Raw genomic sequence first — 15,705 nt, forward strand, 5'->3', positions numbered from 1 at the left:
TAACTCAATCAGACTGAGAATTTGCTTACAAGTAATCAATAGAATTGATTTGTTCAGTAAGGCTTCTTGAACTATTGGTGGGGTTAATAATCATTTTTCCTGATGCAGATGGTTGATCTGTTTACTGTTTGTGGTGGCCTGAAACACTTTATGGGCAGAGTAAAGCTCGAGTTAACCCAGAATACTATAATTAACACCGAGAACATACTCCCATCTGCAAAGACCATCTCCATTACCTTCAGATGATGGAAGCATGCTAATACTAATGCTTCATTAATGCTAAAATGCTTCACCAGAGCTCCAACATGGTCAGCTTGTTAGCACTTTTCCAGACACTTGGCATCAGTTTCCATAATTTGTCAAAACTGTGGTGGTGTCAAGTTGTGTTCCTTCATGCTGTCACTGTTCCTTAACCTCGGGGGCGTCTTCTCACCAATTAGGTTGTGACGCTGAGTTTACCCCGACATCTTATTATCTTGAGCGCAATAAGGACATTAATTAATAAGAGCTAGCCATTTGTTTAGTTAAGAGGTGATTACAACGGGGAAAAAAATGCAAAAAACATTGTCCCCTACCTGTTTACCGTCCCTCCCTTCCCCACGCTCACCCTCTCCGTCCTTGACTGGAGTCGCCGTATCGCCACATGCTGTCGATAAGTGCCAGGGAGGCTGTTCTCGCATCGATCAATCAGCTCCATACTTATGAGTGCCAGCGTTTCCTTTGACTCCGGAACACATTGCCAACCACCCCAGCGCAACACCTCCCACCCCTCTTTCCTCCAAAGTGTTGGCTGCAGATAAGCTTGTGCTTGAGTAAGTCTGGGTGCTCAAAATGGTGCCACATTGGAGATGGATTTGGTTTGGACTGTGATGATTACGCTTCCCGTCAGCGATGTGTGCAAGTGCGGCAAGCAGCGATTTGGTTGGCGTTACAGTCACAGCATTGGTTCCACACATACACACGCACACGCACGCATGCACACACACACGCACAGACACACACACACACACACACACACACACACACACATAAATTCATGCACACATCAAAGAGGTCACTTCTGTGTCGTTGAATGCTGTTGCTGTTGTGACATTATCTTATTCTAGAAAGCAAGGTATCAATCAAAATTCAGCTTTTCATAAAGCTGCATTACAAACTGTCTCACATTCACTCATACTGTACACGTACCACCTTACCACAATTTATGATTTAATCAATACTTATAAGAGGAATCTAGATGAGCAGTGGAATTGCTATTGCATGAATTGTAAAGTGCACTGATTCAAGATGGTTGGTTGCCATAATCTGTATGGCAACCATACAGTACATCAAAAGACAACATCAAGTGATTCTCTGTGCTGTAGCTGGTGTCCATTTGTATGCAGTGTGCAGGTAATTCTCTTGCAGTGCAGGTAATGGGAATGTCCCCAGATTACAGCAGACCAGGGAATATGCCCTCTAATAATTAGGCGCTGGGAGGAAAAATGTTGTATCGTTTCATTACCACGGAGAAGAATTGGAGGCATTTATCATCGCCGTCAATTCATTTATTAATTAGCCGTTAAAAAAAAATAAGTGCCATTTTCTCCCGCACACGCTCACAAAACCCATTATGTCTCATTGATGGATATCCCGAGGAAAATATCACTCCATTTTGCTAAACTGGGAAAGTCCTACCTCAAAGAATGAGCTTCTGGCGCGATAATCCAAAGACACCCTTCAACCCTCCTTCCGCAGCTCACTTCCCCGCCCCATTATTCCACCCCCACACTGCTTTGATTTGAAAAGGCCATTATTTTTACATAGCTATCCATTACATTTGAATGTGTTATGTGGCAATAGTGAATGGGCCGCGCCTGGCTCATGAAAAGAACACAGCTACATCACTCGGACGTGGTTGGCTTGAGCTTGGAAATTCAAACAATTAAGCACCTGTCAATTTCTGTCTGCAGCACACACAATCATGCCATGATTGTTGGAAATTTAAAACCAGTCTTATTTTTGTTGGCTCTGCTGGCCAAGGTCACACACTTTGCATTGGTGATTTGAATTGTTTTTATCGGCATCCCTAATCATTCAATGATGGCTCAGCCAAGCCTGAAAAAAACAGAACTGTTTTACTTGAGGCTTGTTATATCTTTGCCACTCCGAATTGCTGCTGGTCTGATTTGGGAATTGGAGAGTTGGCTCGCCGACACTTGTTAATGCCAGAAGCTGTCGTCATTTACAATTTCAACATACAAGCGCTGCACATGCAATGCCACTGAGAATGAAAAGAATGGACTTCCATGAACTTCCGCTTGCACAATGCCAGCACATTGTGAACAAGGTGCACCATGCTGCTGATCCAAGCTGAAGGGGAAAAGTATTTTCGGCGATCTACTGTATCGAGCCGTACAGCCCGGGCTCTGCGGGGGAGCGGGTCAGCACCATAGGCGGTTTTACCATTAGACATAGGAAGGCAATTTGCTTGGGGCCTCGTCCGCCAAAGGGGCCTCGTGAATTTGTGTTTCCTTTCTTTTCTTCCTTTTTCTCAATTAATAAAACATTTTTATTTAAACATTTTATCGGTCTTTTTGCTTTTTTTTCTGTCGCTTTTCCAGACTGCGTTTCTGCTTTCTGAACTAGAACCGAACGAGCGTTCTGCTAGGTTGCGCGCCTGTGCAGTGAGATGTAGGTCTCCAACCCCGACTGTGCGCACCGTGCACGGCCCCGCCGTGGGCTGCGAGAGGGAATTACTGAGAGAAGTCCCGGAACGCACAGGGGGATGTTCCAAAATAATGTTTTAATGCTTTTAGATCCAGGCTTTAACCTGCGCGCGTAAAACCCTGTGTCCAGGAACCCACCCCCCACCCACACACACACACACACACACACACACACACACACACACACACACACAAACATAGTCGATATTGGGGTTTTTTTTGGGGGGGGGGGGGGCACAGGGGATGCGTCTCACTCAATATTTGGAACATGTGCATTTGCTCCCCAATAAAAACCTGAAAGAAGCAGACTACTTTTATTTTGAAAAAATGTTATAATGTAACTCATATGTAGAGGCAACAATGCTACTCCCAAAATATGATGATTCATATATTTTACACAATTATTGAGAGGCCTTAGCAAGGTCTTATTTTCTGATTTGATCAATGTTTAAATCTGTAATGGCCGAAATATGTTGTAGGCATATTCTTATTTTCAGTCAGCTTCAATAAAATAGTTGAGATGTATGTGATTCCTAAAAATCATCCCAGAACACAGATATGTGTGTTATGCATTGAATGTGCAGAGAGATTTCAGCAGAGCAGAAATCCTGCTGAAACACATATGAGCAATTTAAGTGCAGGGGTTTATAAATGAATTAAAATTAATTATTGTATCATTGACATGAATAGGTTCCACATGCATATTTAAAGAGGTTACTTACCCAAACAAAAGAGGACAGAAGAGTAAATCCTGCCTGTGTGTGTGTGTGTGTGTTTGTGTGCAGACTGCTGTGATTGCATTCAGGAAAATGGAGAAGCGCCTCACATTGGTCTTTGCCTGGGGCCTCCAAATCACTAAAACTGCCCCTGGTAGCACAAACAGCTTAAGCAAACAGAGCTTGGATCACTCCTGCCACCGCCGCTGCAGCTGCTGGATACTGGGACTGCATCCATATCCACCATAGCGTAGATCAGAAATATGTATTTGAAATGATGCATTTTTGAAAGGTTCATGAGTAAAAAGAAATGAATCCTGAATGTTGATGCGACTGGATACCGTGTGGTGACTGCATTGAAAGTTTGCCCTTGATTTAGAGACCTTCTGTATTTACTACATTATTTAACAATTCACAGTGGTGTGTAGAAACAGCCACTGAGAGTTGTACTATTGACCCGTGCGAGCAAGCCGGTTAGTGGAAGGGCAGAGGAGTTTAGCATGTCCAGTGTAATCTGAGAGCCGGTAATGGTAAAAACGCCAGAACTTCCACTCAAATTTTACACGACAAATAGAGCTAAACCTAGAAATCACTGAACTAAATCCTTGCTGTGTCCATTTAACCAGGAATTACACAGACTCAAGACTCAAAGACAATAACTATTCGTGTTTTTTTTTTTTTGGACTAAATATTCCCAATTGACAGAAAATAATCCGTAGATGTTCACGCTGATTTATATCGAAAGATCACATTTTTCAAAAATAATTAGTATTATTGGTAACCAAACACACAAGGCAGCAGAGAGGGCGAGAGAGGAAACAGGATTTAATCTGATATTTACCCCCCTTCAGATGTAGCATCAGTAATTTGCAGAAAAAAAACAAATATCATTGTTTTTCCCCATGCGCCCCATATTTTCTCTCTGAAAAAATCTAGAATTTATATCTTTAGGTACTTCCTCGATTAGAACATCTGGAAGATGGGGGGGGGGGACAACAATTCTCATGGTGGTTGATGCATAGACAAGAATCTTAATGTTGTGCTTGACATTATTTGAGCGTCGGTCAGAATAAATCGGTCAGAATACAAGGACAATGAGCTTTGCTTGCAATATTTTAACAGCACTATAAAATATTGTGGGCGCCTCCTAAATACACCGCTCTACTCAGGTCCAGATTTGAGCGAAGCTCCTGGCGAGTAGTACTTCTCAGTCTCCCATGCTGAGGCACTCGGCGAGATTAGCTCCCGGTTAGACAGTTGGCCTGGAACCCAAATCCAGATTAGCACCACATCAACGCCACTTTGAAAGCCACTGAATTCCATTAGCCCAACTATCAGCCACACACTCTGCATGGGCTTACAAGTGCCCTGCCTGCTGGAGGATTGTTTTGATAGATGAGCTGTTTGCCCGACGCCATCCAATAAATGACACAGAGGAGACACTTTTAAGGCAGTGTTTTTCTCTTAAGGGGGCCCTGAGCTGTGCTGTGAACAACAAGCCGTCCAAAAAATGGAATGTTGGGCGTGGACAAGAAAGAACACAAACAAACCAACTAAAATGAACTGTTACTGGAGTATTTACGTTTTCGGTGGAAATAAAATGACGTTGATTCGTTTTTTTAAGACACGCGCTAACTAACTTCACTGTGTAGTGTCGGGGGCAAACTCGATTTGCACTAGGAACATCAGAAGTGGAATTTAGTGAGGTAAAGTATAAACTGATGAGTCACAGTTGATCAAATCACATGCTTCAAACCCAAGGCTCCAATCCCCTTCATGGACTGGTGTATCGAAAGAATGGGAAGAATAATGTTATCTTTAGGTTATCAATTAGATTAGAGGTTTCAATGGTTTTTGGTTATTACATTACCATAGCACTCTAGACAGGAAATGCATTGAATGCTCTAAATGTACCTAATAACTCGCAGTTTGGCCAATTTGACCAATGGCTAATGGACACCGTTATAAGTGTTAGTTTCGCAAATCTTCTCATCGAGAGAGATTTTATGTATATAACCTACACGCAACTAGAAGCTGTATCAATGCTTTGTGCTGGGCTTGCTGCGGGGAGTCCTTGGCCGGTACAGAAGCACACTGAAACCTGCTGAAATAGGTTGTGTTGCGTGCCATGCTATGCAATTCGATACACACCTGGATTAGCGATTGCATGCATGGACAAAACACACATTGCAAAACAGATATACAAAAATACCCATAACCACAACATCACTAATACTAATAAAAGTCCCCACTTGTTCACTCATGCATCTCAATCCAACGGGGCAATAACAAACTATGTAGGTCTGCTGCTTCTGTTGAAGTATTTGTGAATTCCATTTGAAAAGACTGATGCGTCGTTGCTTTAATAAATGCAAAATAAGGTAGTTTTCTCACCCTATCGCTTGAAGTTTACGTTAAAGTTGAATATACAACATTTATAACGTGTGCACTGACGAGTAATATGGCTCCAACTCAATGTGTATGGTTCGTTAAGATTCAGTCCTGTGAACCTTGCCTTTCTAGCCAGTGACGGTAGCACTTCTATGGTGAACTGCTCCACCTTGGTCTCCTGGAAGTTTGATAGCCCATCGCCTTCCCCTGCGCTTGCTTTGCCTCAGACAGAGCCCGTGAAGTGGCGTGTGAAGGTTTTAATTTCAAAGCCTCGTCGGACATCTGCTGTTTTTCTGGTCATTTGCCTGCATTAACGTCAATTTAACCTCCTGAATAAATTGTAGAAGAAAGACAACATCAGTGCCAAGCGCGGCCGTAGTGATGTTTAAGTGGGAGGTTAATTTCTATCTGTAGGCTGCGGAAGCGGAATGAATCATAAATGGGGAGAGCATATGACTAAACCATTACCAAAAATAATATATATAGCCTATCCCGCTGATCTACTACATTTAAATGACAAATTGTGCTGTTGGCCAAGCACCAGCAGCACAAGTTGTTCCCCAAAGTTCTGGACTGGTGATTCCTCGGTGCACTTCATTTAGTTTGACTGGAAGCAGTGCTGGAGACTCTGCTGCCTGACTAGCAACTAAAAGCATCAAAAGCCCGGGCCACGGCGTCACGATTAGAGTTTTAATTTGGCACGGATGCAGCGCGAATATAAGTTAATGTCACTTTGATTAATTCCGATGAAACGTCTCGCTGAGGGAAGGGCTGTGAAATATTCATGACGAGAAAAAGAGAAACATGTTCAATATGTAGAGGAAAATGTAAATAATTGAAGACACCCCCCCACTGACGAATTAGCCTATCCCTCACATTTCCCAACCCCCCCGAAAAACAATTCATGTACTTTTTTCGAATGGCGTTGGAGGAGGATATTAAGTCGGGGACTGGCTAAGGATGTTCTTCAGATGAGATATGAACTTTATTTCAAAGTTAATTTATGACCACAGACATCCTCTACCTCTCCCTCTCTCACTCTTTTTCTCCTCTCCCCCATTCTTCCCGCCCCCTTCCCGGCGTATTTATCACTTGGATCTTGCGGATGATTAAGTGCAAACTCGTTAAATGGTGCCACTTGCATTTAACCACTGTGTCTTTTATTAATGAATTCCCTTTAAGGAACCCTTGATCAGATCAAGCCGGCTCCATTTTAGCAGAGCCAGTGGGAGGAACGCTGGCGGCCCGGCGGTTGAAATATAAGAGGAGTTAATTCATTTTCTGCAATCCACCTGCCTGGCTCACCCTGGAAGTCGAGCTAAGCCTCTGGGTGCTAGAAGTACAATTCTAACCTACTGCTGCCGATGGGGCGCACACGGGGCCCGCTATTAACTCTCAAACCGCAAGTTAACCTGTTTGAATGAACCCTTAATAGAGGAGCGCAAAAGTCGTGAATATCTTTCCGTCATTGATGGATCGAGGTGTGTTGGCGACGTAATGCTGCCTTGCACTGAAGCAAACTTTATCAGAAAGTGAAATCTGTATCAAGGTTAATTTATTGGCTTGCCGAACCGTGCGTCTCTCTCGTATTGCAACTTAGATTTTCATTTTTTTTTTTTTATAGTAGGTCGTTTCCTACGCAAATTGAAATAATTCATCATCTCGCAGTGGTGACAAATCGGGGATTTAAAGACATATCATTTTCTCACTCACCCTTGGATGTTTATTTTGTCATCCCGAATTCTAGATTTTCTCCTTTAAATGTTCAAACATCATCCTGATTTCGGATTGATTTTGGCATTGGCAACGTCGACCTTTTTCTACCCCCGTTTCTCGAAAGACATGAAAATAATTTTGCACGCCACTCGTGAAATTCCAAAAAGCCCTTTCTCCGATGCACTGGAGACAGCACAATAAATGCAAATTGAATTCTGTGAGTCATTAAATCAGAGAGGTTGGCAGAGAGTAATCCCTTCTCCCCCCCTCCACCACCACCACCACCACCACCACCACCACACCCCTGGCTCTGCCTCCTCTTGCAGCCTTTCACAGGACTATAGCCGCAAACCGTTTAACACCACTGAGCAAACAAATGACTGTTTATACTTTTGAGCTGCAGTCCGTAGCAGGTTTTGAATCGGATTACTCTGGATCCACTTCAAAGCAGCGTGGTGGTGGTGGTGGTGGTGGTGGAGGGTAGGAATTCTGCGAGCCTTGACAAACAGCCCGGCCAACCCATGGGCGCAGGTCAGGCCGCCGGTCCAGCCCAGGCCCTGTTTTCTTGCTGAAACCATTGCATCTCTCCCAGGCTCTAAACCGTACCGTCTAAAATATCAACTTAATACGGAACCGGTGGGAGATAACTCGCTCCCCTTTAATGTCAAAATGAAAAAGGATTTACGCTTGGCCTGAGCAACATCCTCGCTCAGATTAATCCTCGGCTTAGAAAGTGTAATGCTAATCTGGATATGGAACCGCGTTGATCGCCGTCCTGCGCCGCACAGGGCACTCTCACATTTAAGGAATCAGACAATATTCAAAGCAGGTAGAAAATTCATTCCGACCTATTCAGGACAGGCAAGCCAAGCGTGACACCCCGTGCCCTGACTCTTGACTAAATATCCAGACCGTCAAAACGACAGCGACAGAATTCCTTTTCCTCTTGTTGCGTCCTCTCCCACCCTCCATCTACCTCTGCTATCGTGTGGATGTAAACAATGTTATTAGTAAGGATCAAGTAGCGAGGCGGTCATTATTTAACCGCGGCGTACTGCGGCGGCAGGAAGTCCGACCTGTTAACGTCGGGAGCAATATCAGTCAAATGTATTTCTTACCTTGGCAGAGTTCACCGAATCAATCTCCTCCTCCCCGTGGTCTCCCAAGGTCAGCCTTTTGGAATTCTTTTTGAAATCCTTATTGAAAACTAACTTGATTCCACATCCTACATCCCTGCTGTGGAAATTGCTTTGTTGATGGATGGATGGACGGATGGAGAGATGGATGAATGGAAGGATGGATGGAAGGGTTGATTTTGTTTCAGGTGACTGCTTAAACTGTCGGATGGATTGCGTACACTCTGGTCCCAAATATCCAATATTTAAAAATTTGGAGAGAATCTAGAAACTAGTCAACATTAAGGAGAAACAACATTGTTTATCCCATTCTATGACAGTTTGGGTTTGTTTTGAAACATACTCCGTTAGAAGCGCTGTGACCTTGTCACAGCAATAATGTTGTTTATGAGGCGGCCATTTTTTAATAATTTCATTTTTAGCCTAGTAGAGTGCTACAGGCCAATCTAATGCACTCATTTTCCTGACTATTTATTTCAACCTCAATCAGTGAGCTGCGAGATATCCTCCCACACGATTCCTAGCTGTAGCTACTGTAGCTGTAGCTACTGTAATACCATAACCCTGCAATTGTGTGCGTGTGTGTGTGTGTGTGTGCATGTGCCTTCCGTGTGCCATCACTCGTACGCTGTATGAGATATTGATCCCCGTGCGATCGTATCCCGGTCTTTAGCAACTCAGCACTTCAGCTGCCGGCCCCTGCGTATGGCTGTGTGTTCTGATTATTCTGAGCTCACTGCCACATTTTTTTTGCGGTGGTTTATTTTTAGCTTCAGAAATCCATGCCAGCTCCTCTCCAGGAGGCAGAGGGGAAGAGAGGAGCTGGCGTTTCTCTGGTGACGGCGTCGCAAACGCACTGCAGTGAACAAAGCAAACAGAATAAAGCGGGTACATAGGGGACAGTGGGGCGACAGGGCGCTGACGTGATGCTTTTATTTTGGAAACATCTACGGTCGATGTGGTGTCTAGTCGTGTCAGAGCGTCGTGCCATCGCCTTAGATGCTTTTAAATGTTCCTCGTTGAGGCGGAGAGTTGCAGAAGATGGATTTCATTGATTCAGTGCCGGGGAATATGGAACTTAGATATTTCTGAGGAACCGTTCAGTTATACCCCGCGATAACCAATAGCAGAGTGTACTGCAGGGCTAATCAACTGCATTCTGTGTACTAATTATCACTTGCAAAATAAAGAAAAACAAAATGCAAAGTCACCTTCATATTCTTCTAAATTAAGCTTTAAAGGATACTCCAGTTTCCTCTGAGATTTCACAGGAGCTATGCTAGTTGATCCCATATGCAGCCATGCATTGAGCTAACTCAGTTAACGTGCAGCCCTTCGCCATCTTTACACTGGACACACTTGGATTAAATGGATTTTGAACTCCTGGGTACGATAGAAAAAAGTTACCCCTGACCTCCCCCCCCCAAAAAAAACCCCACAAACAAACAAACCGGTGCATTCCTTTTAAAATGAACTGATACGTTCTAGATAATATTCTCTCAGGTTTTCTCTTAGATGCAGGCTGAGTCATATGGTTTTTGGTACTTTCAGTGCTACAGGTATTTCTGACATAATTGTGACCTCAGTCGGTGCCCTAGGGGAGATTACGATTTGTTGCAGCCCTCCCGCCCCCCCTGCAGTGGGATATGTGACACACCACAGCAAAGCCTGCATTTCTAAAATTGCCAGGAGCAGCCAAATAAGAACTTTTCTAGAAGGAAAATTAGATTATTCCAGATTCGTGTTCCTTTGTGTTTTTTTTTTTATCTCTCAATGTATTTTCAAAACCGAGTTTGATTCATAAATAGTAGAAAAATGTTGAACCGTGGAGTTAAATATTCCCGTAAGATTAGATGGGGAAACACAGTTCACTTACCGAGACACTGAACAGCGCTGAACAACGCAAATCGATTGTTTCCTGTAACGCGACCACCCAAGTGAAGATCATTCCTCCATATTCCGTGTGATGTGAAGTCACAGTGTGAAACCATTTTGATAGAGTTCAACCTTTAAATCATACTACTTTTAACACAAGACGAGGCGCCTTCGGTTTCACTTGTCTGTGAAAACTTTCATCTCCATGTTGTGATGGATTAGGAGAACCAAGTGGAGGAAGATCTAAATCATATCGCGGACCTTAATCTGACCAGTGCGATAGATTCAAATCAGTGTTAGCGGTGCGTACTGGACTTAATTTTCTGCGATGATAGTTAGTTCTCCGACAGTGACGCTGATAACGACAGCGACGCTGAATCTGATATTATGTGGGACTTGGAGAACATTTCAAACAACGGATTTCAACCTGAATGTGACGATAAAATGGAATCTTTTCATGAACCACCGGAGGAGACCGATTATACGCCCGTTGTTGTTACAACGGAAGAAGTTGATGACGTGATGAAGTTCGTTGAGGTTGATGATTGGCAGATTATGAACAAGTAGTAATGCACAAGATTCTCAAGTTTACTTGCAAATAAAAAATAATTAAATGAGGCCCCAACCAAGCTCTCAGAGTGTAGCTGGGGTAGGGTTGGGGCTAGCCAACATAATAATTCCAAGAACTTAGAAGATATTTGGCATATGCACATTTATATATTAAATGACACACACAGGATGATTTTCAGAGACTCATATTATTGATAGACTCTACATTTTGTTGTGTTGTCCGCACTTTTAAACTCCTAAATAATTCCATTTTTATAAAACATGTAAATTCTTACTGTTAAATAAAATATTTTTTAAAACAAAATATGTTGTGTGTCGATGACGCTGTTCAACACTCCCTCACAACACAAGAACAATACAACAATATCCCCATTCACCTGGGTGTCAAGTCCCCATTCAGCAGGTTGTTAAGTAGGCATGTGACAACTAGCTAGGCACTGTTGGTCCTCTAATATTTGCATTCTGGGAGCTGGCTGAATGAAGCCAAGTATGGGGAAAACTTTGAAGGTGATTATATCAGAATCACAGTTTGCCACACCCTTGTCATCAACAAGTCATAGCTTTGAAAATATTTGATTGATTTGCACAAGTGAAATCTTGTTTAAAAGTCATGATTCTTCACTTTCGAATGTCAATTATTTAGCAGTATTTATTGTTACACTAATGTTGTTGTTACACTAATCTCTGTCGCAATGTAGCTTGAATGTTATTCTCCCTTTTAAGTCGCTTTGGATAAAAGCGTCTGCTAAATGACTAAATGTAAATGTATAGACCTTAACAACGTCTCATGTTCTGATGCAATCAATGTTTTAATCAGTCATGGCAAACATGTGTTAATGGGCATATTCTTCTTTTCAGTCAGCTAAAATAATATAGTGGAGATGTACATGATTTCTAAAAATCATCCCAAAACACAGATACAGTTGAAGCCACTTGAAGAGGCCTCTTCTAGCCGGCTGACAGCCAAATTGCAACCAGCTTTCAGTCAGCTTCCAGTCAACCACCAGGCGCCTCCCAGCCGGTTGCCATTCGGCTGGAATCCCCCCTCCTTCTCATGTGTCCTGACAGGGCGTGTTAATTTTGACTGTACACAGGACCATTTATTCAGTTGCAGTGTATCATCATGAATTGGCACTAATTTCACAAAAAACACAATCACATTTAAGAGAGAGATTTCAGATTTTCACCCCTAACCCTTATTCATTACCTGAGATATTGCACAGCTGTTTAATTTCAAAATGGGAGCTGTTTTTTTATTTATATTTTTGAAATTACAAAGTTCAATAGCTTTGTAATGAGAGCACTCAAAATAGGTCTATATAATTATAATTTCTATTTTATTGTGAAATACATGATAACAATGTAAGCATTATTACCAGTAATGAGATTCTTAGTCTCAGCGCTAACTCAGCTTTACATAATACGTACAATAAGGGTATAGTAGTGATTAAAATAAAACAGTATTTAGAAACTGAATTTAACGAGTATTCAAACAGTAAATTAAAAAAAAATGGAAAAAAGTAGTGTGGTTTCAGTAATATAAAAGTCTTTACCTAAAAGGAAGACAAAATATAATGTAGGTAATAATGACTGTGAGTCAACTTGATAGTGGACAACTTAGATAGTCATGGGCCACAACAATACAGTGTCATACTGAATGGTATGGAAGATATACACAGTGTCGTAAGACAAACACTGCAATATACTACTAAGAGCTAAAGCAAAACAGGTATGCATTATTTCATATACTAGTTTTAAAGTTTTACTCGCCTCTTTTTAAAGTGGCCAAGTGTGTGGATTTATAGGTTCTAGTCTTTGGTCTTTTGATTTCAAAATGAGGGTTTTTCACTTTTTTATTTTACTTAAAATAATTGTGAAATATCACAACAAATATCTGCATTTGAGTCTCTATTTCGGAGAAACGGTCCCCTATCACCCCCTCCCAATCTAATATAGTGATTTTTCAAATTCCAAAAAACAACATTGGCACAATAAAATGTTAAAAATCAATCGATAAAAGTTGATCAAATAAAATAAACTCCAGGGATATGATAATAATTTCACCTCTCAGTAAGAAAGGATTGCTTTCTCAATTGCTCCATTGAGATGTGGAGATTTTCATCAATGGGTCTGCGTTTGCTTATGTATGGGTTAGGTGTTAGGGCTTCCAAACCTGTTGGGTGACACAATGATTGGCCGTTAAGTGCAAACAAAGAGATTGCCCAAGGCTTTAGTCAAGTCAAGTCAAGTCACACTTTATTTATGAAGTGCATTTCATACCAGGGCAACACAATGCGCTTTACAAAGAAATACAAAAAAAGAAAATACATAAAATGTCTGTACAATCATAAGAACAGTCAGTGCGGAATAAACAAATCTCACAGCACACACACACACACACACACACACACACACACACACACACACACACACACACACACACACACACACACACACACACACAAACACACACACACACACACACACACACCCTTGCTTTACCTGACGTCTGCTTCGTAGTCACTCAAAAAATGTGTACTGCGGCAATTTGAGACAAGTTGTGCATCCTTGTGTAAAAGTTGTAGAATGGGAGTCTCCGATAGGAATGATTATATTATATATATATATATATATATATATATATATATATATATATATATATATATATATATATATAATATTATATATATATATATAAACAGAAAGTAAGAAGCATCAGGTAAAATAGCAAAAACATGTGCTAAACAATAAAGGGTGATGCAGCATTACAGATTATAACAATCCGATACAATTAATAGTCATAATGCACAGATGGTCAATTACACTTGTGTGTGTGCGTGTGCATAAGCTGTCGTTCTGAAAAGCAACAGGGATCGATAGACCCTAATAATTTACTTCAAATAAGTATTTCCATAGAGTAGTAGTAATAAGTAATAATAACATAAGATGCACAAAACGGCACACTGTAGGACAATAAAAATCCCGCTCCAATTTTCAGAGTTAGATTCATTTCTCACACAATGAGTTGAAGACAACAAAGTGTTTAAGATGGCATGATTATATTCATGAATTCATCAATTGACAGTAAAGCAGCGGAAATGTACATTATGCTTAACCGGCATACTGTACACATGCTGTGTAACAGGCGTTCATCCTTGGATTTTTCCCTAACATTGGTCTTAATTTGAGGTAGGGCTACGGCCTTTATTTGTTTGTGTTGACCACACCCCCGGTTTTATTAGTGGCCCGGTTTTTATTTGACTAACTTACTATATTTGAGGAAATATGGTAACTCAAATATATGATTTACCTTATCTTCTAAAGCTTACACTGCTATTATGTACATTATCACCTCAATGCTAACCCTGCTATTTGTTGCAGTTTTTATGTCATTCATTGTTTCAAGCTCATTTAATTGTCACAGAGAACACAGAGGAATATTTTTTTGAAAGTTTTGTGTTTATTTTATACAGCATTGAACCAGATGAAAATGGCACACTATATGTGTGTGTATATATATATATATATATATATGAGTGGGAATATATATCGGCTGGTACCTCACAATACGACGCAATGTGTTTTCAGACATGAGGGGACTCCCCGAGAACCTGGCCCTGGTGACACTGATGTGACGTCATCCACGGGGTTTCAGCACGAGTTGCTTTACGTTTTGAAACACTGCTTCCCCGGTGGACAGATAAAGCATTGCAACTGCCAGGCGCCGGCGCAAAATTACGTCATCGTATAATTACAGGCGGGAGTCAGCCACAACCCAATCATGGATCTGTCTTAGCTCTGTCATGTTCCAGCTGCCCTCTCCAGGTTGCTTCTACTGTATGTGTGATGTGTTTTGAATTTGCAGAAAGTTTTGAACATGAGCAGAAATCATGCTGAAACACATAGGAGCTATTGAAGTCCAGGGATTTTTACATTTATTTATATGTATTAATGTATCATTGATGTGAATAGGTGCAACATGAATATTTCAAGAGGTTACTTCCCCAAACAAAAGAGTACAGAAAAGTAAACTCATTATCGCTTAACCCGCAACGGCAATCTGACTCCAGTTTAGTCACTCCAGTCAGTAAACTCCACAGTTGGACACGGACAATGGACACCCTGAGTCTCTCCGTGAAACCTGGTGTGTACCACACCAAGATGGCCGAGTTCTCCAGGACAGAAGTGTCCGGGTCGGACAAGTACAGGCCAGGGCTGATGAAAAATTGTGAGGGACAGGGGTTACGTCAAGGCAGAAAATTAGGAAGGGGGCCCACCGGCAAATTATATGTTTTTTCCTTTAAGGGCGACCAGCACCCACCAGAAGGTGGCTCCTAGTCAACTGCTTATATGGCCTTTAGCCGGCCCTGGCCTCAGCTAATTTACTTTTTAATCTTTTCATCCAAGGGCCAATCTCCATGAATACCACCCGTTGAAATGGCCAGGTGGACTGCTTGTGCAAGCTCAAGTAAAGTGCGAATTTCTCATTGATGGAAAATCTGCCATAGCACCCCCCCATCCCTGCCCAAACATACACACAAAATGATAATCACAATCATGGACATTTTATGCTAAACAGTGCTCTCCTGTGCC

General features: G+C 41.7%; 1 protein-coding gene across 1 annotated transcript in view; it reads left to right on the top strand.

Moving 5' to 3' along the window:
• nrg3a (neuregulin 3a) overlaps positions 1 to 15,705 on the top strand; it is a gene marked incomplete at both ends in the record, with an annotated part of 356,266 nt that overhangs the window by 1,251 nt on the left and 339,310 nt on the right. The gene's annotated exons all lie outside the window — the stretch shown is intronic.

The sequence above is a fragment of the Zeus faber genome, assembly GCF_960531495.2.
Source record: "Zeus faber genome assembly, chromosome: 16".
Lineage (NCBI taxonomy): Eukaryota > Metazoa > Chordata > Actinopteri > Zeiformes > Zeidae > Zeus > Zeus faber.